The sequence below is a fragment of the Hyla sarda genome, chromosome 4 (assembly GCF_029499605.1).
Source record: "Hyla sarda isolate aHylSar1 chromosome 4, aHylSar1.hap1, whole genome shotgun sequence".
In the NCBI taxonomy this organism is placed as follows: domain Eukaryota; kingdom Metazoa; phylum Chordata; class Amphibia; order Anura; family Hylidae; genus Hyla; species Hyla sarda.
This window is the reverse complement of record NC_079192.1, coordinates 56,276,702-56,299,541: the sequence shown is the minus strand read 5'-3', so window position 1 is coordinate 56,299,541 and position 22,840 is coordinate 56,276,702. Positions and strand designations below refer to the sequence as shown.

Below are 22,840 nucleotides of genomic sequence, written 5' to 3'. Positions count from 1 at the left end.
CACGTACACAGATTGGCAAAAAGTAAAAAATAAAAAAAATAACACACTCAGATATACAGTGGGGCAAAAAAGTATTTAGTCAACCACCAATTGTTTAAAAGATGAGAGAGGCCTGTAATTTTCATCATAGTTATACCTCAACTATGAGAGACATAATGAGAAAAAAAAATCCATAAAATCACATTGTCTGATTTTTTAAGAATTTATTTGCAAATTATGGTCACCTACAAACAAGCCAGATTTCTGGCTCTCACAGACCTGTAACTTCTTCTTTAAGAGTCTCCTCTGTCCTCCACTCGTTACCTGTATTAATGGCCCCTGTTTGAACTTGTTATCAGTATAAAAGACACCTGTCCACAACCTCAAACAGTCACACTCCACATTCCACTATGGCCAAGAACAAAGAGCTGTTGAAGGACACCAGAAACAAAATTGTAGACCTGCACCAGGCTGGGAAGACTGAATCTGCAATAGGCAAGCAGCTTGGTGTGAAGAAATCAACTGTGGGAGCAATTAGAAAATGGAAGACATAAAAGACCACTAATAATCTCCCTCGATCTGGGGCTCCACACAAGATCTCACCCTGTGGTGTCAAAATGATCACAAGAACGGGGAGCAAAAATCCCAGAACCACACGGGGGGACCTAGTGGATGACCTGCAGAGAGCTGGGACCAAAGTAACAAAGGCTACCATCAGTTAACACACTACGCCGCCAGGGACTCAAGCTGCTTAAAGGAGTACTCTGGAGCAAAGTTATTTTATGGCATTGTAAAGACAGCAAGAAGTTATATAAGAAAGTCAATTGCCTCCATTGTCTCACATGCATGCATCCCCGACTTTGCCGCTATCCGGAAGTACAGCCTGTCTGCCACAATTATGAATTTCGTTCCCTGTGTGTTTGGCCGACCGCGGCCATCTTTGTAATGAAACGTCACTGCTCTCATCATCCTCCCCTCTCTCAGCCTGCCCCCCTCCCTGCGATCCGGTCACTCCCATCCTTTACATATTCATATACTCATCGTTTGCACAGCCGTCATTGGCTGGGCTGTGCAAACGCGTCAGAGTACTCTTTAAAACAGTAAAACACTGTATTACAAACATGTTCTTTATTATGTATATATATATCTTTTCAAAACAGAGTGTCTCCAGCGATTGCAAAACTACAACTCCCAGCCGGTCTGGACATGCTGGGAGTTGTAGTTTTGCAATAGCTGGAGGCACCCTGGTTGGGAAACTCTGTATTATACACTTGAGGGGGGGGGGGGGAGAGGACTTTATTACCGAAGTGAGGCTGTGTCCTGTTGCTTCTCAGGCACCAGGGAGATATAGCTATGAGAGCAGCGTGTGCTCAAATAGCTGTATCTCCGCTGTGTGCCGAGTACTGTACAGTGTCATGTCGGAGCTCACTTTGTTTGGTGCGGGGGGAGGGAGACACACATCATAGTGCTGGGTTCACATGCCGGGCGGCAGCAGGGGGCGTGATTATTGTAATTACAGGGGAGTGGAGTTCATAAGTGAAGGGAGGGGGTGAGGAGTAGAGAGGCACGGAGGGACAGGAAATCAGAGCAAAGCAGCATGGGGCATGATGATTTTTACGTCATCCTCCACCCCACCATAACCCGGAAGTGGCGAGAACTATGTGCTGCTGCACCAGGAGAACGGCTGGACCGATTCAAGAAAGAATGACATGGATAGAGAGGTACAGCCATGGGGAATATTTGGGGGGTTCTAAATTCTGCATCATAGTACTCCTTTAAGCCAGTACATATCCGGGCCCGTCTGAAGTTTGCTAGAGAGCATTTGGATGATCCAGAAGAGGATTGGGAGAATGTCATATGGTCAGATGAAACCAAAGTAGAACTTTTTGGTAAAAACTCAACTCGTCGTGTTTGGAGGAGAAAGAATGCTGGGTTGCATCCAAAGCACACCATACCTACTGTGAAGCATGGGGGTGGAAATATCATGCTTTGGGGCTGTTTTTCTGCAAAGGGTCCAGGACGACTGATCCATGTAAAGGAAAGAATGAATGGGGCCATGTATCGTGAGATTTTGAGTGAAAACCTCCTTCCATCAGCAAGGGCATTGAAGATGAAACGTGGCTGGGTCTTTCTGCATGACAATGATCCCAAACACACCACCCGGGCAACAAAGGAGTGGCTTTTTAAGAAGTATTTCAAGGTCCTGGAGTGGCCTAGCCAGTCTCCAGATCTCAACCCCATAGAAAACCTTTGGTGGGAGTTGAAAGTCTGTGTTGCCCAGCGACAGCCCCAAAACATCACTGCTCTAGAGGAGATCTGCAACAGTGTGTGAAAACCGTGTCTTACAGAAAATGTTTGACCTCTTTCATTGCCAGCAAAGGGTATATAACAAAGTATTGAGATTAACTTTTGTTATTGACCAAATACTTATTTTCCACCATAATTTGCAAATAAATTCTTTAAAAATCAGACTGTGATTTTATTGATTTTTTTTTCTCATTATGTCTCTCATAGGTGAGGTATATCTATGATGAAAATTACAGGCCTCGCTCATCTTTTTAAGTGGGAGAACTTGCACAATTGGTGGCTGACTAAGTACTTTTGTGCCCCACTGTAAATGCTGGATCGCTACAAAACTTTGCATTTAGTTGCACATATGTAAATGATTACAGGTGGGGCCTGATCAGACACTGGGCCTTGCCACAAGAGGGCTTAAAAGTTCTTCACCTGCAGGTCCATTACGAGGCTCTAAGAGAATACTTTTGGGTAGTGTATGGCTGGACATGCCTCCACAATGAACTTGACAAAAAAATCGGCCAGCTTGCAGTCTTTGAGAGGGGGGTGCATCATTAAAATGAGAAACTAGATGATAATTTTAACAAATTCTCTGCCATCTAGGCTGTTCTGGCTAAGCGGTTAGGAGGTGTTGAGAGCAGTGGGTACATGAGGGCAACACACATGGCAAACAAGCTTTAAACTGCCCAGACAGACCACCAGAAGAGAGGATTGTTTGATCCAACAACAATCATGACCAGCTTCCACAATTTTCTTGTTCATGTAGCAACTTCATTTTACGCTCCTTTCTGCCTGGAAGGACATTTGTTAGCATGGCGCCAATTACATGTCCTGAAATTGACAGCCAGCCACATTGCCTTTATTTTGCAGTGGTTTCATGAAAGAGAAACCTGGACTGGGAATAGTATCATCTTTAGAGATAAATGCAGGTTCTCTTTGGGATTTTACAATGGTTGAGTTACAGTTTGGAGGCCTTGTAGTGAGCTCTTCATTCCTTCCTGTGGAGCAGCACACTGTCCCAACTGCTGGTGTGATGCGGCACACTGTCCCAACTGCTAGTGTAATGCGGCACACTGTCCTAACTGCTGGTGTGATAATCTGGGGAGGCATTGAATATCACAGTCGGTCACCACTAGTAGTGACATGAGGGACACAAACAGTTCAGTGATATGTGCAGGACATCCTGCGCCCACACGTTTTTACCTCTCATTGCTTCCAATTGTCCTTTTTCAGCACTATAATTCTCGCCCACATGCCTGACTGCAACTCTTGCTTGACCGATCTATCGCCTTGCTGGTAAGCCTTTGGTTGGTATCCTGGTGGGCAGCAAAAACATAAAAAAAAAAAAGTTTAAACGAAATACCTAAACCTCATCATACTAATTCTGGGACAATCTGAGGAACAGCAGTGATCTTCAACCCATAGTGTGTCTTGACATCCAATGTACCAGTGCACATTAGGAGTTGTAGTTACCCCAGTTGACCATCCCTAGTTTGGTGATCCTACTGGCCGCTCTACATGTGATGATCTAGCAATAAGGTAACAACAAAGCTTGTATGTGATGTGAGAAAGCTCAGCAGCAAACAGTTCAAGCGCTGGATACGTTTTCAGTGTTCCTGGCATTTTCTATATATTTTGGTTCCAAAATCCGCCTACTACAACTTGGAATTGCTTCCGTGACATTTTCAGAAATTATTTTAGAGTCATTCATGAGGTTAATTGCATTGCCCTTTACCGCATTTGTGCAACAAATACAAATTTCTATATTTATCAAGTGTATATTTGTCATCCATAGACATAATCCTGAATCACAAAGACTGAAGTCTGTATAAGAAAGGGGACTCTGCTGTAGAGGATGTAAATGCTTCTGTCTAAAGGGGTGGCCCAGGATTTGGGAAACATGGCTCCTTTCTTTCAAAAATGGCACCACACCTTAAGGCTGCATTCACATCTCCTTTTTGCAATACAGTGAAAAAAACGTATGGAACCGTATTGCAAACCGTATGTATAGACATTTCATAGAAAACTGTATGCCAAACATAGCATCCGGTTGTGTACGTTTTGCATAATTCACGGTTTTATCCATTTTTTTCCCATACACAAAACCGTAGTCTACTACGGTTTCATGTCCGGGTGAAAAACCGGATACAACCCGTATACGTTTTTTTTTTTTTTTTTTAAATGGTGGTCTATGGGAACCGTACTGAACCGTATGTGCATATGGTTTCATCCGGTTTGCACAATACGGTTTTGCAGTTTGCACACGCGCAGTGCACGCCGAAAGTTCTTCCCACAAATAGAACTAGAAGAACTTTATTTAATTAAGGACAAACATAAAACTGTATCCGTTTTTTCCCCCCAAAAAACGTAATAACCGTATGCAACCGGACATCCGTTTTCAAACCGTATACGTGCAGAGGTCTATACGGTTGTACAGGTTGTATACGGTTCGGTCTGGTTTTGAGACATTATTTTTATTTTTACAAAAAAACTGACACTGGAACCGTATTGCAAAAGCGAGATGTGAATGCAGCCTTAAAATAGGTTGTGTCTTGTTTTACAGCTCAGCTCTGCAAAGGTATGTTCTAGTGTTGATGCTGCATATGGTTAAAAGCCGTGACCAATGTTTTACTTACAAATTTGTGTGGCCATTGGTGACCACAAGGGGGTGTGATTTGTCTGCATGTAGTAACATCAGGATGTACCCTTATAAGGGTGCGTTCCCACAGGGCGTATACGCAGCGTATTTGACGCTGCGCAAATTTTACGGCAGCAGTGGGAAATACGCTGCGTATTCCTTGGTCACTATACACACAGGGCAGCCCTATGTGTATAGTGAGTTTTGGAGGCGGGGCCATGTGCCGGCGTGTCTGTGACACGCGGCCCCGCCTCCAAAACTCACTACACACATAGGGCTGCCACTGGAAAGCCCTGTGTGTATAGTGACCAAGGGATACGCAGCATATTTCCAGCTGCTGACGTAAAATTTGCGCAGCGTCAAATACGCTGCGTGTACGCCCTGTGGGAACGCACCCTAAAGCTGAAATCAATGGGACTCCTCTGCAGCAGAATATTCCGGCTGGATTTCGCACGGACATTCCGCCATGTGAACATACCCTAAATGAGCAATGCAATGCAATAGCATAACATTGGTCAGTGTAAGCAATCTAATAATTGCTTATAAAAGTCCCCAAAATGGACTTTTCCCCAAGGGTACATTAACACGTGCGTATTTTGCTGCAGATTTTCCTAAAACGGGTAGGAAAATACGCTGCAAACAATCCGTAGCAAAATACGCACATGTGAACATACGCTAAAACAAATAAAATAAAAATCCAAATTACCCCTTTTTCCCCATCTTTTCAAACATAGTACAATAGCACAAAAACGATGTAAATATGGGCATCGTTGTAATCGAATTGACCCGCAGAATAAAGATTACATGTCCGTTGTACTGTGCCGCACACTGCGTAAAAAACTAAACCCCCAAACGTTGCTTTTTTTTTGTTTTTCTGTAGAGTTTATGGTAAAATAAAAGGTATCATTACAAAGTTTTATTGGTTGCACAACAAAAAAAAAGCCCTCTAAGGGGTCTGTGGATGGAAAAACAAATGTTATGTCTCCTAAAAGGCGAGGGGGATAAAATGAAAACGCAAAAATAAAAGTTGCCTGGGTCCTCAAGGCCAACGTGGACCTGGTCTTGAATCTAAGGGTACGTTCACACGCACAGATTTTTTAGCGGGTTTTCTGCTGCGTATTTGAAAGTGGGCGGGCTCTTCTCGTCTGTCCGCAGCAGATTTTCCGCCGCGGAATTTACGCTGCGGAAAATCCGCCACAGTCCCTACTGACTTCAATGGGGCTTGCGGCAGATTTTCCGCAGTGTACATTCCGCCATGGAAAATTGTCTGCGGAAAGCCGAGAAGAGCCCGCCCACTTTCAAATACGCAGCGGAAAACCCGCTAAAATATCCGCACGTGTGAACGTACTCTTATGCAGTGTTTCCTAGTCTCTAGCAGTTGCAGAACTACAATTCACAGCATGCCCAGACAGCAGAAGATAGCGAACATGTCCAATCTTCCCCCGGAATCAGATTTCTCATCGGAAGTTCCGCTACGGAACTTCCAACGTGTAACTGAGCAGTGTGACTGAAATCAATGGGCGGAGGCTGCAAGGTGGATGTTAGGCGCAGATTGTCTGTAGTGTGAACAGGGCCGTATACTTTTCCATCCCTTTAGAACAGGTGTAGCAACCTTCTGCACTGCAGATGTTTTGGACTACATCTCCCATGATGCTCTTTCAGCCAGAATGCTGTCAAAGCTTCATGGGAGATGTAGTGCCGAAAGTTGCCTTTGCCTGCTTTAGAACCTGCATCTGGTATTGTCAAGAAATATAAGATAAACTATATGCACTAAAACAGTATTTTCTAAGGGTGGGTTCACACCACGATTTTGCTATACGGTTTTGGCATACGGTTTCATAAAAAAAAACAAAAAAACTTACAGAACAACCGTACAGAAAACCGTGCCCATAGGCTTCACATTCAAAACCATATGCAACATAATGTATACGGTTGTCTCCATTTATCAAACCATACGGTTGTTTGCTTTTTTTTTTCCGGACAGAAAACCGTGGCCTACCACGGTTTTTGGTCCGGGTGAAAAACCGTATTAAACCATATGTTTTTTTTTTTTAACATGGGAGTCAGTAGGAACTGTACAGAATAGAGATGAGCGAACTTACAGTAAATTCGATTCGTCACAAACTTCTCGGCTCGGCAGTTGATGACTTTTCCTGCATAAATTAGTTCAGCTTTCAGGTGCTCCCCTGGGCTGGAAAAGGTGGATACATTCCTAGGAAAGAGTATCATAGGACTGTATCCACCTTTTCCAGCCCACCGGAGCACCTGAACTAATTTATGCAGGATAAGTCATCAACTGCCGAGCCGAGAAGTTCGTGACGAATCGAATTTACTGCAAGTTCGCTCATTTCTAGTACAGAACCGTATGTACGAACGGTTCCATCCGGTTTTCACCATCCGGTTTTTGACTTTGCACTGTTTTTTTTTTTCTTGGAATTTCAATCAAACAAGTGAAACTTTATTCATAATGGAGTGAAAAGTAAAAAACGTATACGTTTTTTTCTTAAAAAACGGATGCAACAGACATCATTTTTCAACCATATACAGATAAGAATTTGTACACACGTTTTGATACAGTTTAGTCAGGTTTTGAGGAATTAAATTAAATTAAAAACCTGATACGGGAACTGTATTGCAAAAACGTGCTGTGAACCCAGCCTAACCAGGGTGCCTTCAGCTGTTGCAAAACTACAACACCCAGCATGCCCGGACAGCCAAAGGCTGTCCGGGCATGCTGGGAGTTGTAGTTTTGCAACAGCTGGAGGCACAATGGACTGGAACCACTGCATTATAAGATAGTGGAACAAGAAACGCATCACTGAAAAAACAAAAGGAAAATAAAAACACGCTATTTTATTTTAATATTAGACACGTGGTGGCCCTGTGTCCCATCTAAGCATCCGTCCATCTTTGGCCCAACCTATCTACCAGGCTTGCTCCGCCACCTCAAAGAATAGCAACACCCCCGCGGACCAATAAGGAGTTGGCCCCCCTCTGAGTGACGGTCCGGCAGGCCAATCGGGGGACACGCTGGCGTGTCACGTGACCGAAGGCCTTCGAGCGCTCGATGTGACTCACTTGGCTGGAGCGTGATCGCTGAGGTAAATGTTTACCGTTATTGTCGATGGTATTACGTCATTAACGGTTAGGTCACCGGACTGAGGTGGTACATAGTCGTGTATGACGTCCGTGATATAAAATATAGTGTCATGGGAAGCGTTATGTCGAAAAAAAAAACCACTACGCCCTCCACGGAAGTTTTAGGGCCTTAGCGCCAAAAGAAATGACCTTTTGACGCCATGACGTCATTATTTCCCTCTCAAGTTTGGTGACATCATACTGTCTAAGCCCTGTCTCATTTCTGTGGTCATCCCTCGGTGTCTAGTGCAGTGACGTTATTTGGTTCTGACGTCACTCCACCTCATGTACCACATGTATTTATATAGAAGGGGATCTAGTATATACCGCATATATTTACATAGAAGGGGATCTAGTATATACCACATGTATTTATATAGAAGGGGATCCAGTATATACCACATGTATTTATATAGAAGGGGATCTAGTATATACCACATGTATTTATATAGAAGGGGATCTAGTATATACCGCATATATTTACATAGAAGGGGATCTAGTATATACCACATGTATTTATATAGAAGGGGATCCAGTATATACCACATGTATTTATATAGAAGGGGATCTAGTATATACCACATGTATTTATATAGAAGGGGATCCAGTATATACCACATGTATTTATATAGAAGGGGATCCAGTATATACCACATGTATTTATATAGAAGGGGATCTAGTATATACCACATGTATTTATATAGAAGGGGATCTAGTATATACCACATGTATTTATATAGAAGGGGATCCAGTGTATACCACATGTATTTATATAGAAGGGGATCTAGTATATACCACATGTATTTATATAGAAGGGGATCTAGTATATACCACATGTATTTATATAGAAGGGGATCCAGTGTATACCACATGTATTTATATAGAAGGGGATCTAGTATATACCACATGTATTTATATAGAAGGGGGTCTAGTATATACCACATGTATTTATATAGAAGGGGATCTAGTGTATACCACATGTATTTATATAGAAGGGGATCCAGTATATACCACATGTATTTACATAGAAGGGGGATCTAGTATATACCACATGTATTTACATAGAAGGGGGATCTAGTATATACCACATGTATTTATATAGAAGGGGATCCAGTATATACCACATGTATTTATGTAGAAGGGGATCTAGTGTATACCACATGTATTTATATAGAAGGGGATCTAGTGTATACCACATGTATTTATATAGATGGGGATCCAGTGTATACCACATGTATTTATATAGAAGAGGATCCAGTATATACCACATGTATTTATATAGAAGGGGATCTAGTATATACCACATGTATTTATATAGATGGGGATCCAGTGTATACCACATGTATTTATATAGAAGAGGATCCAGTATATACCACATGTATTTATATAGAAGGGGATCTAGTATATACCACATGTATTTATATAGAAGGGGATCTAGTATGTACCACATGTATTTATATAGAAGGGGATCCAGTATATACCACATGTATTTACATAGAAGGGGATCTAGTATATACCACATGTATTTATATAGAAAAGGATCCAGTATAAACCACATGTATTTATAAAGAAGGGGATCCAGTATAAACCACATGTATTTATATAGAAGGGGATCCAGTATATACCACATGTATTTATATAGAAGGGGATCCAGTATATACCACATGTATTTATATAGAAAAGGATCCAGTATATACCACATGTATTTATATAGAAGGGGATCCAGTATATACCACATGTATTTATATAGAAGGGGATCCAGTATATACCACATGTATTTATATAGAAAAGGATCCAGTATAAACCACATGTATTTATAAAGAAGGGGATCCAGTATAAACCACATGTATTTATATAGAAGGGGATCCAGTATATACCACATGTATTTATATAGAAAAGGATCCAGTATAAACCACATGTATTTATATAGAAGGGGATCCAGTATATACCACATGTATTTATATAGAAGGGGATCTAGTATATACCACATGTATTTGTATAGAAGGGGATCCAGTATATACCACATGTATTTACATAGAAGGGGGGTGGCATTTCTTTGGGGGGGCCGCACAGCCCTCCATGTGCTTGGCAGAGGTAGCCTGACTGCCATTAGGTGCCGAGATGAGATCCTCAGACCCCTTGTGAGACCATATGCTGGCGCACTTGGCCCTGGGTTCCTCCTAAAGTAAGACAATGCTAGACCTCATGTGGCTGGAGTGTGTCAGCAGTTCCTGCAAGAGAAAAGCATTGATGCTATGGACTGGCCCGCCTATTCCCCAGACCTGAATCCGATTGAGCACATCTGGGACATCATGGGCACGTGGAGGCCACACACACTACTGAGCCTCATTTTGACTTGTTTTAAGGACATTACATCAAAGTTGGATCAGCCTGTAGTGGGGTTTTCCACTTTGATTTTGAGTGTGACTCCATATCCTGACCTGAGACCCCCCCATGTTGGCGATCGCCTGTGAATTTACACGTGTGACTCTATGACCCGGAATTAGAAGGTGATTGGCGGTGTACTGTACTTCCAATCACCCCCTTTAGCTGAGGGGAGGTGGCAATTTCATCACCTCCAAAGGAGCGCTGCTATTGGTCGGTCGATTGTCCAACCAGTAGCAGCCGGTGCATTGCCGTGGAATGAGATTTGCCATAGAATGAGATGGTCCGCCTCCATCACATCCTATTGGCTCTCTCTTGTCACGTGACATATTTAAACGTCACGCATCGATGCGCACAGCAGTGTCAATTTGGCTATCACAGGGAGAGGATCTCCTCACCCTGTGATAGCTGAAGCTGTACGGAGCTCTCATGGCCTCTGTGGCCCGACAGAAGTTCACACATGTACGCAGCTCATACGGCTGCCTTATATACATTTACTGTTGATCCACAGCGCTATCGGGATCCCGATGCCCGATGGCGCTGTCATCAGTGTGCGTCCCCGCGAGCGCCCCACGCCCGCAGCTCTACTCCCCGTCCCCCGCATCTCTACTCCCCGTCCCCCGCATCTCTACTCCCCGTCCTACGCATCTCTACTCCCCGTCCCCCGCATCTCTACTCCCCGTCCCCCGTAGGTCTATTCCCCGTCCCCTGTTAACGCTCAGGGAGCGATCCACAGCGCTATGGGGATTCCTATGCCCGATGGCGCTGTCATCAGTGTGCGTCCCCGCGAGCGCCCCATGCCCGCAGCTCTACTCCCCGTCCCCCGCAGCTCTACTCCCCGTCCCCCGCAGCTCTACTCCCCGTCCCGTTAACGCTCAGGGAGCAGGGAACAGAAAGTAGAGCATCGGGCGCAGGTAAAGTAGTACTGCGCATGCGCAGCACTACGCGAATAACTTAACCTGCGCCCGATGCTCTACTTTCTGTTCCCCGCTCCCTGAGCGTTAACGGGACGGGGAGTAGAGCTGCGGGGGGCGGAGGACGGGGAGTAGAGCTGCGGGGGGCGGGGGACGGGGAGTAGAGCTGCGGGCGTGGGGCGCTGGCGGGGACGCACACTGATGACAGCGCCATCGGGCATCGGGATCCCGATAGCGCTGTGGATGAACAGTAAATGTATATGAGGCAGCCGTATGAGCTGCGTACACGTGTGAACTTCTGTCGGGCCACAGAGGCCATGAGAGCTCCGTACAGCTTCAGCTATCACAGGGTGAGGAGATCCTCTCCCTGTGATAGCTAAACTGACACTGCTGTGCGCATCGATGCGTGACGTTTAAATATGTCACGTGACAAGAGAGAGCCAATAGGATGTGATGGAGGCGGACCATCTCATTCTATGGCAAATCTCATTCCACGGCAATGCACCGGCAATGTCCCCTGCTCTCAGCTCTGCTCGCCCACTGAGCTCAGTCAGCGGGCAGAGCTGAGAGAAAGAGCCAGGGACCCCTCTCTGCCAAGATCTGTGCTCCTCAGGAGGGCTGAAGAAGAGGTGTTAGTGCAGGGTGAGTTTCAGTGCAGGGACAGGCAGGAGGTGTAAAAAAAAATGGCTTTACAAAGTGAGGCCGGTCATAGATCACTTTGGGGCCAAATTTTTGGAGGCCTATGTACCGCTCAGGGAGCTCTCAGTAGATGAGTCACTTATCAGTTTTAAGGGAATACTCATCTTCCGCCAGTATATTCCCTCGAAGTGGGCGCAGTATGGTGTGAAACTCTACAAACTTTGTGAGAGTACTTCCGGGTACACTTACAAGTTTAGAGTATATGAGGGACGAAATTCCCATATTGAACCCCCAGAATGTTCCCCCAACCAACTCTGGATGTTAGCGGGAAATTTGTTTGGGACCTTGTGTACCCTTGGATAAGGGTTACCACGTGTACGTGGACAACTTTTATACCAGCATCCCTCTGTTCATGTCCCTTGCCGCCAGATCCACGTCCGCTTGTGGGACCGTGCGGAAGAACCAGAGAGGCCTCCCTCTAAATTCTCTTCAGACACCTATGCCCAAGGGTGAGTCCAGTGCCCTCACCCTTGAAAACCTGTTGCTGGTCAGGTATAAGGATAAGAGGGATGTCCTTACGCTGACCACAATTCATGGTAACGTTTTTTTTCTGTACGATGTGAATTTTTCCTATACCGCAGTAGCGGTTGGGCCCCTCCTGCTCCCCCTCGAATGAATGAATTATCAGCTGCAGATGTGTTTCGGCCTTGGCGCTGTAAATGAATGAGTTGCAGCCGCGGCGCTTTAAATTATTTAGATGCGAGCCGCGGCAAGCTGTCACCTCCCCCTGCAAGCGCTAAAAGGCGAAACGGAAAAAAAAATCATTGTGAGACAAAATTGGAAAAAAACGCCATTTTGTAACTTTTGGGGGCTTCTGTTTCTACGCAGTACATTTTTCAGTAAAAATGACACATTCTCTTTATTGTGTAGGTCCATACGATTAAAATGATATCCTACTTTTATAGGTTTTATTTTGTCGTGCTTCTTGTACTTATGAAAAAAATCATAACTACATGCAGGAAAATGTATACGTTTAAAATTGTCCTCTTCTGACCCCTATAACCTTTTTATTTTTCCGCATATGGGGCGGTATGAGGGCTCATTTTTTGCGCCGTGATCTGAAGTTTTTAGCGGTACCACTTTTGTATTGATCAGACTTGTTGATCGCTTTTTATTCATTTTTTCATTATATAAAAAGTGACCAAAAATACACTATTTTGGACTTTGGAACTTTTTTTGCGCGTACGCAATTGACCGTGTGGTTTAATTAATGATATATTTTAGTAATTCGGACATTTCCGCACGCGGTGATACCACATATGTTTATTTTTATTTACACTCTTTTTTGTTTTTTTAAATGAGAAAAGGGGGGTGATTCAAACTTTTATTAGGGCAGGGGTTAAATGATCTTTATTCACTTTTTTTCTTTTTTTTTTTGCAACGTTATAGCTCCCATAGGGACCTATAACACTGCACACACTGATCTTTTACATTGATCACTGGTTTCTCATAAGAAACCAGTGATCAATGATTCTGCCGCTTGACTGCTCATGCCTGGGCACTGAGCAGTCATTCAGTGATCGGACACCAGGAGGCAAGGTAGATGACCCTCCTCGTGTCCCAGAGCTGTTCGGGATGCCGAGATTTCGCAGCGGACATCCTGAACAGCCCCCTGAGCAAACCGGCAGTGATTTACTTTGACTTTAGATGCGGCGTTCAACTTTGAAAGCCGCGTCTAAAGGGTTAATAGCGCGCCGCACCGCGATCATTGCCGCGCCCTATTAGCCATGGGTCCCGTACGTTGTTAGAAGCCGGGCCCGACCCGATAATGATCCAGGGCTGTGGAGTCAGAGTCGGACGAAATTTTGGGTACCTGGAGTCGACAAGCAATGCACCGACTCCGACTCCTACTAAATTTAGATTGGAATAAAAAAAAAAGTTTAAAGGTCCCAATTCACAAAAAGTTATAATTAATGACTTCTCTACTGTAAGAATAAAGACCAATGCATGCAGTGCCTCATGTAACCGCAAAATGAACACGTTAAGTGACCATGAAGAAGCATGCTTTTCATGTGCTTCACTATATGGCACGCAACGCACAATTATGAGCGGCAATACTTATACTTTTCATAGTGTTGTGTTCTGCTGTTACAGGGAACCCATGGGTAACCTAGCCTCTCATTGACAAGGAATAAAGTAAATATGTTTTTTGCAGGACTAGAGACACTTGTATAACTGAAGGGAATGGAGGGTCAATAGTTCAAGACTGAAGCTGTAAACCATTGGAGAAACTGCTGCCATTCAGATAAGGCTATAAAAACTTGTAAACTCCGATTGTTAGCTTAACCCCTTAAGGACGCAGGACGTAAATGTACGTCCTGGTGCGGTGGTACTTAACGCACCAGGACGTACATTTACGTCTTGTGTTTAACCGCGGGCATCGGAGCGATGCCCGTGTCATGCACGGCTGATCCCGGCTGCTGATCGCAGCCAGGGACCCGCCGGCCATGGACGACGCCCGCGATCTCGCGGGCATCCGCCATTAACCCCTCAGATGCCGGGATCAATACAGATCCTGGCATCTGCGGCAGAACGCGATTTCAATGAATGATCGGATTGCCCGCAGCGCTGCTGCGGGGATCCGATCATTCAGAGCGCCGCACGGAGGTCCCCTCACCTGCCTCTGTCCGGCTCCCGGCGTCATCTGCTCTGGTCTGAGATCGAGCAGACCAGAACAGAAGATCGCCGATAACACTGATCTGTTCTATGTCCTATACATAGAACAGATCAGTATTAGCAATCATGGTATTGCTATGAATAGTCCCCTATGGGGACTATTCAAGTGTAAAAAAAAAATTTAAAAGTAAAAAAAAAAGTGAAAAATCCCCTCCCCCAATAAAAAAGTAAAACATCCGTTTTTTCCTATTTTACCCCTAAAAAGCGTAAAAAATAAATTTAATAGACATATTTGGTATTGCCGCGTGCGTAAATGTCCGAACTATTAAAATAAAATGTTAATGATCCCGTACGGTGAACGGCGTGAACGTAAAAAAAAGTCCAAAATTGCTACTTTTTTAATACATTTTATAAAAAAAAATTATAAAAAATGTATTAAAAGTTTTTTATATGCAAATGTGGTATCAAAGAAAAGTACAGATCATGGCGCAAAAAATTAGCCCTCATACCGCCGCTTATACAGAAAAATAAAAAAATTATAGGTCATCAAAATAAAGGGATTATAAACGTACTAATTTGGTTAAAAAGTTTGTGATTTTTTTTAAGCACAACAATAATATAAAAGTATATAATAATGGGTATCATTTTAATCGTATTGACCCTCAGAATAAAGAACACGTCATTTTTACCATAAATTGTACGGTGTGAAAACGAAACCTTCCAAAATTAGCAAAATTGCGTTTTTCGTTTTAATTTCCCCACAAAAATAGTGTTTTTTGTTGCGCCATACATTTTATGATATAATGAGTGATGTCATTACAAAGGACAACTGGTCGCGCAAAAAACAAGCCCTCATACTAGTCTGTGGATGAAAATATAAAAGAGTTATGATTTTTAGAAGGCGAAGAGGAAAAAATGAAAACGTAAAAATTTAATTGTCTGAGTCCTTAAGGCCAAAATGGGCTGAGTCCTTAAGGGGTTAAAGGGGCACTTTTTTTTTTTTTAAATCAACTAATGCCAGAAAGTTAAACAGATTTGTAAATTACTTCTATTAAAAAATCTCAATCCTTCCAGTACTTATTAGCTGCTGAATACTACAGAGGAAATTATTTTCTTTTTGGAACACAGAGCTCTCTGCTTACATCACGAGCACAGTGCTCTCTGCTGACGTCTCTGTCCATTTTAGAAACTGTCCAGAGCAGCATGTGTTTGCTATGTTTTTTTTTTCCTACTCTGTACAGTTCTTAAAATGGACAGAGATGTCAGCAGAGAGCACTTTGCTCATGATTCAGAAGAGAGCTCTGTGTTCCAAAAAGAATAGTATTTCCTCTGTAGTATTCAGCAGCTCATAAGCACTGGAAGGATTAAGATTTTTTAATAGAAGTAATTTACAAATCTGTTTAACTTTCTGGCACCAGTTGATTTAACCCCTTAAGGATGAAGGACGCATATTTACGTCCTCCGCCGGCTCCAGCGATATGCCGCGGGGTCACGCAGTGACCCCGCGTCATATTGGGTCAGTTCCGGCGGCTATCAACGGCCGGGACCCGCGGCTAATACAGGACATCACCGATCGCGGTGATGCCCTGTATTAACCTTTCAGACGCGGCGATCAAAGCTGACCGTTGCGTCTGAAGTGAAAGTATCCCGGCTGCTCAGTCGGGCTGTTCGGGACAGCCGCGGTGAAATCGCGGCGTCCCGAACAGCTTATAGGGCAACGGGAGGGCCCTTACCTGCCTCCTCGGTGTCTGATCGGCGAATGACTGCTCCGTGCCTGAGATCCAGGCAGGAGCAGTCAAGTGCCGATAACACTGATCACAGGCATTTACTCGCCAGTGATCTGTGTAAAAGATCAGTGTGTGCAGTGTTATAGGTTAAAAAAAAAGTGTTAATAAAGATCATTTAACCCCTTCCCTAATAAAAGTTTGAATCACCCCCCTTTTCCCATAAAAAAAATAAAACAGTGTAAATAAAAATAAACATATGTGGTATCACCGCGTGCGTAAATGTCCGAACTATAAAAATATATTGTTAATTAAACAGCACGGTCTATGGCGTACATGTAAAAAAATTCCAAAGTCCAAAAAAGCTTATTTTTGGTCACTTTTTATACCATTAAAAATGAATAAAAAGTGATCAAAAAGTCCTATCAAAACAAAAATGGTACCAATAAAAACTTCAGATTACGGCGCAAAAAATGAGCCCTCATACCTGCCCTGTATGTGGAAAAATAAAAAAGTTATAGAGGTCAGAAGAGGACATTTTTAAACGTATACATTTTCCTTCTTGTAGTTATGATTTTTTCCAGAAGTACGACAAAATCAAACCTATATAAGTAGGGTATCCTTTTAACCGTATAGACCTACAGAATAATGATAAGGTGTAATTTTCACCGAAATAATATGCACTGCATAGAAATGAAAGCCCCCAAAAGTTACAAAATGGCGTTGTTTCTTCAATTTTGTCGCACAATGATTTTTTTTTTCGTTTCGCTGTGGATTTTTAGGTAAAATGACTGTCACTGCAAAGTAGAATTGGTGACACAAAAAATAAGCCATAATATGAATTTCTAGGTGAAAAATTGAAAGGGTTATGATTTTTGAAAGATAAGGAGGAAAAAAACTAAAATGCAAAAACTGAAAAACCCTGCGTCCTTAAGGGGTTAAAAAGAAAAAAAAAGTTTTCCACCGGAGTACCCCTTTAAACTTTAAACATGACTATGGGATTCTACCAGGGAAATCATGTTTTATAGTAAATGCCCCTTCCTGGATCCTCCCACTGCCCTATCTTCATCAGTAAATCAGCACACAAAAAGGAGAAGACAGCAGCTTCTGCCCAACTACCTCTCTCTGCTAGAAGAGCTTAGAAGAACTTGGTGGAACAGCTTCTTGGATTCAACTGTAAGTATTTATAAATACATTTGCATATTAATACAGAGGAGTCGGAGTCGGAAGTACAAAAACCTGTGGAGTCGGAACTTTTATCTACCGACTCCACAGCCCTGCATTTATCAAACACCTTTGGGTTCCTTGAGGGGTGTAGTTTCCTAATTTGTACCGTATATACTCGAGTATAAGTCGAGTTTTTCAGCACGATTTTTCGTGCTGAAAACACCCCCCTCGGCTTATACTCGAGTGAACTCTCCACCCTCAGTGGTCTTGAACCTGCGGACCTCCAGAGGTTTCAAAACTACAACTCCCAGCAAGCCCGGGCAGCCATCGGCTGTCCGGGCTTGCTGGGAGTTGTAGTTTTGAAACCTCTGGAGGTCTGCAGGTTGAAGACCACTGCGGCCTTCGACATCATCCAGCCCCCTCTCGCCCCCTTTAATTCTGTACAGTATTCGCCTCCGCTCGGCGCTGGTCCGGTGCTGCAGGACTATCCGGTGAGGAGGTCGTCCGGTGGGATAGTGGTTCTGGGCTGCTATCTTCACCGGGGGGCCTCTTCTCCGCGCTTCGGGCCCGGCCCCAGAATAGTCACATTGCCTTGACGACGACGCAGAGGTACGTTCATTACCAACGACCTTCTGCGTCATCGTCAAGGCAACGCCTCTATTCCGGGCCCGAAGCGCGACAGCCCCCCCCCCCCATTTCAGCAAAATTTCCAAATGTGACTCCTTCTCTTCTGAGCATTGTAGTGCGCCCGCAGAGCACTTGACGTCCACATATGGGGTATTTCTATACTCAAAAGAAATGGGGTTACAAATTTTGGGGGCATTTTCTCCAGTATTCCTTGTAAAATTTGGGAAAAAAACAGCATTTTAGAGAAAGAAAAAAAATTCATTTACACATCCAAAGTTGTCAAACACCTGTGGGGTGTAAAGGCTCACTGTACCCCTTGTTACGTTCCTTGAGGGGTGTAGTTTCCAAAATAGTATGCCATGTGTTTATTTTTTATTTTTTGCTGTTCTGGCACCATAGGGGCTTCCTAAATGCGACATGCACCCCAAAAACCATTTCAGCAAAATTCACTCTCCAAAATCCCATTGTCGCTCCTTCCCTTCTGAGCCCTCTAGTGCACCCACAGAGCACTTTACATACATATATGAGGTATTTCCTTACTCGAGAGAAATTGGGTTACAAATTTTAGGGAGATTTCTCTCCTTTTACCCCTTGTAAAAATTCATAAACTGGGTCTACAAGAATGTGCGAGTGTAACAAATGAAGATTTTGAATTTTCACCTTCACTTTGCTGCTATTCCTGTGAAACACCTAAAGTGTTAACACACTTACTGAATGTCATTTTGAATACTTTGAGGGGTGCAGTTTTTATAATGGGGTCATTTATGGGGTATTTCTAATATGAAGGCCCTTCAAGTCCACTTCAAAACTGAACTGGTCCCTGAAAAATTCTGATTTTGAAAATTTTGTGAAAAATTTGAAAATTGCTGCTGAACTTTGAAGCCCTCTGATGTCTTCCAAAAGTAAAAACATGTCAACTTTATGATGCAAATATAAAGTAGATATATTGTATATGTGAATCAATATATATTTATTTGGAATGTCCACTTTCCTTATAAGCAGAGAGCTTCAAAGTAAAAAAAAATCAAAATTTTCAAATTTTTCATCAATTTTTGGAATTTTTCACCAAGAAATGATGCAAGTATCAACAAAAATTTACCACTAATATAAAGTAGAATATGTCAAGAAAAAACAATCTCAGAATCATAATGAATAGTAAAAGCATTCCAGAGTTATTAATGCTTTACCTCTTAAGGACGCGGGGCGTACCTGTACGCCCTGCGCCCGGTCCCGTTATATAACGTGGGGTCACGCCGTGACCCAGCGTCATACAGGGGCTGTCCCTGCGGCTAATGAGAGCCGGGACCCTGGGCTAATAGCGCTATTAACCCTTTAGACGCCGAGTTCAAAGTTGATCGCCGCGTCTAAAATAAAAGTAAAATCCTCCCAGCAACTTAGTCGGGCTGATCGGGACCATCGCGGTGAAATCGGGATGTCCCGATCAGCTAGAATGCGAGCGGAGGTCCCCTTACCTGCCTCCGTCGTGGCCGATCGGCGATTGCTCCAAGCCTGGGATCCAGGCTTGGAGCAATCGACTGCCAATAACACTGATCTTTTCCGTGTCAATGCACGGTAATGATATGCGTATGAGATAGGTATGTTCAGTGTAACAGCCACTAAGGGGGGCTATAACACTGCAAAAAAAAAGTGTGAAAAAAAAAAGTTAATAAAGATCAATTAACCCCTTCCCTAATAAAAGTAAGAATCACCCCCCTTTTCCCATTAAAAAAAAAATCTGTGTAAAAACAATAAACATGTGGTATCGCCATGTGCTGAAATGTCTGAACTATAAAAATATTTTGTTATTTTAACCGCACGGTCAATGGCGTACACGCAAAAAAATTCTAAAGTTCAAAATAGCTTATTTTTGGTCACTTTTTATAAATGAAAAAATGAATAAAAAACTATCAAAAAGTCCGATCAATATAAAAATGGTACCAATAAAAACTTCAGAACCTCGTTCGTGTTCGTGGAAAAATAAAAAAGTTATTGGGGTCAGAAGATGACAGTTTTAAATGTATAAATTTTCCTGCATGTAGTTATGATTTTTTTTTTTTTTAGAAGTAATACAAAATCAAACCTATATAAGTAGGGTATCATTTTTACTGTAAAAATATCATTTAACCGTATAAATAACAGAAGCAAATCAAAAAATGTTGCAGTATCTTGTAATACCTTTTTTATTGGACTAACAGAATTTTGTAGAGAAGCTTTGGGGATTCCTCCCTTTATCAAGTCCAAAGCAAATCTAAGCTCACAAGCAGAAGACACAGGTTACATCTCACAAATATGCAGGGGTTAAGACAATAGATGTGGAGAATTCACACTAAGATAGGCCATAAATTGTCCTGCTATAGGAACATAGACTAAATAGATAAGGATGAGAAAAATGGGGAGGGAGGGGGGAGCAGGGGAGAGAATGGAAATAAGCAGGACAAAGTGAGATACCAAAGAGAATCCAGTACAGGTTATAAGAAATTTTGATAATGAGATAAGAAGCTTAAATCCACATTGAGTCCCCTGTTTTTCGAGTCAAAAAAACAGTATCATTTTGGCTTCAAATGTCTTTCTCTCTTGTCTGTTTTTGAAGTTCCCTCTCAGTATCCTGATTGTAAGGTCATGTATGGAGTGGCCTGATTGGGTAAAATGATGTCCAACTGGGGTGCAGTAGTCATTTTCTTTATGGCGGTTGATGGAATGTCTGTGTAGGTTCATCCTTTCATTGAGTTTCCGTCCGGTTTCCCCAATATAGCATCCCATGTCACACTTGGTGCATTGTATCATGTAGACCATATTTGGGGATGTGCAGGAGTATAGTCCCCTAATGTTATATGTCTTGTTGTTGTGGGTGGCTTCCATCTTGGTGCAGATATGTTGGCAGAGTTTACAGCGAGGTTTGGTGCAGGGTTTGTTCCCATTCTCTGTTTCTGTTCTTTCTGTAGGTAATTTTCGGCTGACCAGCTTTTTTTGTAAATTGTGTGGTTGTCTGAAGGCCAAGATGGGAGGTTCAGGGAAGATTTCTTTTAGCATCTCATCTACAGAAAGTGTGAACTTCCTGGACACTACTGTCACAATAAACAGGAACACACTACAAACATCTGTATACAGAAAACCCACAGACCGATCCAGCTATCTACATAAATCCAGTTTCCATCCATCACACACCAAGAAAGGCATCATATACAGCCAAGCTACCAGGTACCATTGCATCTGCTCCAACCCTGATGACAGAGACCTGCACCTACAAACACTGTCTGAGAAATACAAACCAAGGACAATCTATAGGAAAATACACTCCGCCCTTCAAACACAATGGGAACACCTGCTACAATACAGACAGATACAACCATCACCACGCGTACCACTAGTAGCCACATACAATCCGGCCCTTGAGGAAATACGCAAAATTATCAAGGACCTGCAGCCGATATTGGTGGAAGATGAGATGCTAAAAGAAATCTCTGAACCTCCCATCTTGGCCTTCAGGCCTTCTCTGAACCTCCCATCTTGGCCTTCAGACAACCACACAATTTACAAAAAAAGCTGGTCAGCCGAAAATTACCTACAGAAAGAACAGACACAGAGAATGGGACCAAACCCTGCACCAAACCTCGCTGTAAACTCTGCCAACATATCTGCACCAAGATGGAAGCCACCCACAACAACAAGACACATAACATTAGGGGATTATACTCCTGCACATCCCCAAATGTGGTCTACATGATACAATGCACCAAGTGTGACATGGGATGCTATATTGGGGAAACCGGACGGAAACTCAATGAAAGGATGAACCTACACAGACATTCCATCAACCGCCATAAAGAAAAGGACTACTGCACCCCAGTTGGACATCATTTTACCCAATCAGGCCACTCCATACATGACCTTACAATCAGGATACTGAGAGGGAACTTCAAAAACACACAAGAGAGAAAGACATTTGAAGCCAAAATGATACTGTTTTTTGACTCGAAAAACAGGGACTCAGTGTGGATATAAGCTTTTTATCTCATTATCAAAATTTCTTATAACCTGTACTGGATTCTCTTTTGTATCTCACTTTGTCCTGCTTAATTACCAGTCTCTCCCCTGCTCCCCCCTCCCTCCCCCTTTTTCTCATCCTTATCTATTTAGTCTATGTTCCTATAGCAGGACAATCAGGCCCCGTGATCGACAGTAATCAGACCCGGAGCGAACACGCTCCGGGGACTGATTATAAACGGGGTGCGGCGTGCAAGATCACGGGGGTTTCCAGCCACGTGACCCCCACGATCAGGCATCTTATCCCCTATCCTTTGGATAGGGGATAAGATGTCTAAGCACCGGAGAACCCCTGTAAAACCTTTGAGATTGACATCACCTGATCTTCCCAGATGATGATTGAGAACAATCCATGACACTGGCAGGTCTCAGCTTTGCAAAGAGGGCAGTACAAGATATTAACTCCGCAGGGTGCCCAAACTTTTGCAGACGCCATTTTTTTTTCCTGATATTTTGAAAATGTAAATGATTGAAATAAAATCTAACTTTTGTTGACATATTATAAGAATGTCTAATCTGTAATTTGATGCCTTTTGGAGATTTTTCCATCTTTCCTTGGCTTCTTTATGCACATTAATACAAATTCTTACCTGGGGTGCCCAAATTTTTGATCC

The 22,840-nt window shown here is 43.0% G+C and overlaps 1 protein-coding gene across 4 annotated transcripts in view; it reads left to right on the top strand.

Moving 5' to 3' along the window:
- Window positions 1-3,676: 3,676 nt before the first annotated feature.
- The window catches only part of PIWIL2 (piwi like RNA-mediated gene silencing 2), a 204,614-nt gene continuing 185,450 nt past the window's right edge, over window positions 3,677-22,840 (top strand). For 2 of the 4 annotated variants that reach the window (XM_056571072.1, XM_056571068.1), the window contains exons 1-2: window positions 3,677-3,813; window positions 7,781-8,013. The gene's annotated coding sequence lies outside the window, so the exon portion shown is untranslated. Of the gene's footprint in view, window positions 3,814-7,780; window positions 8,014-17,137; window positions 17,565-22,840 lie in introns of those variants that run through there. The other 2 variants (XM_056571070.1, XM_056571069.1) reach the window with 2 other exon arrangements.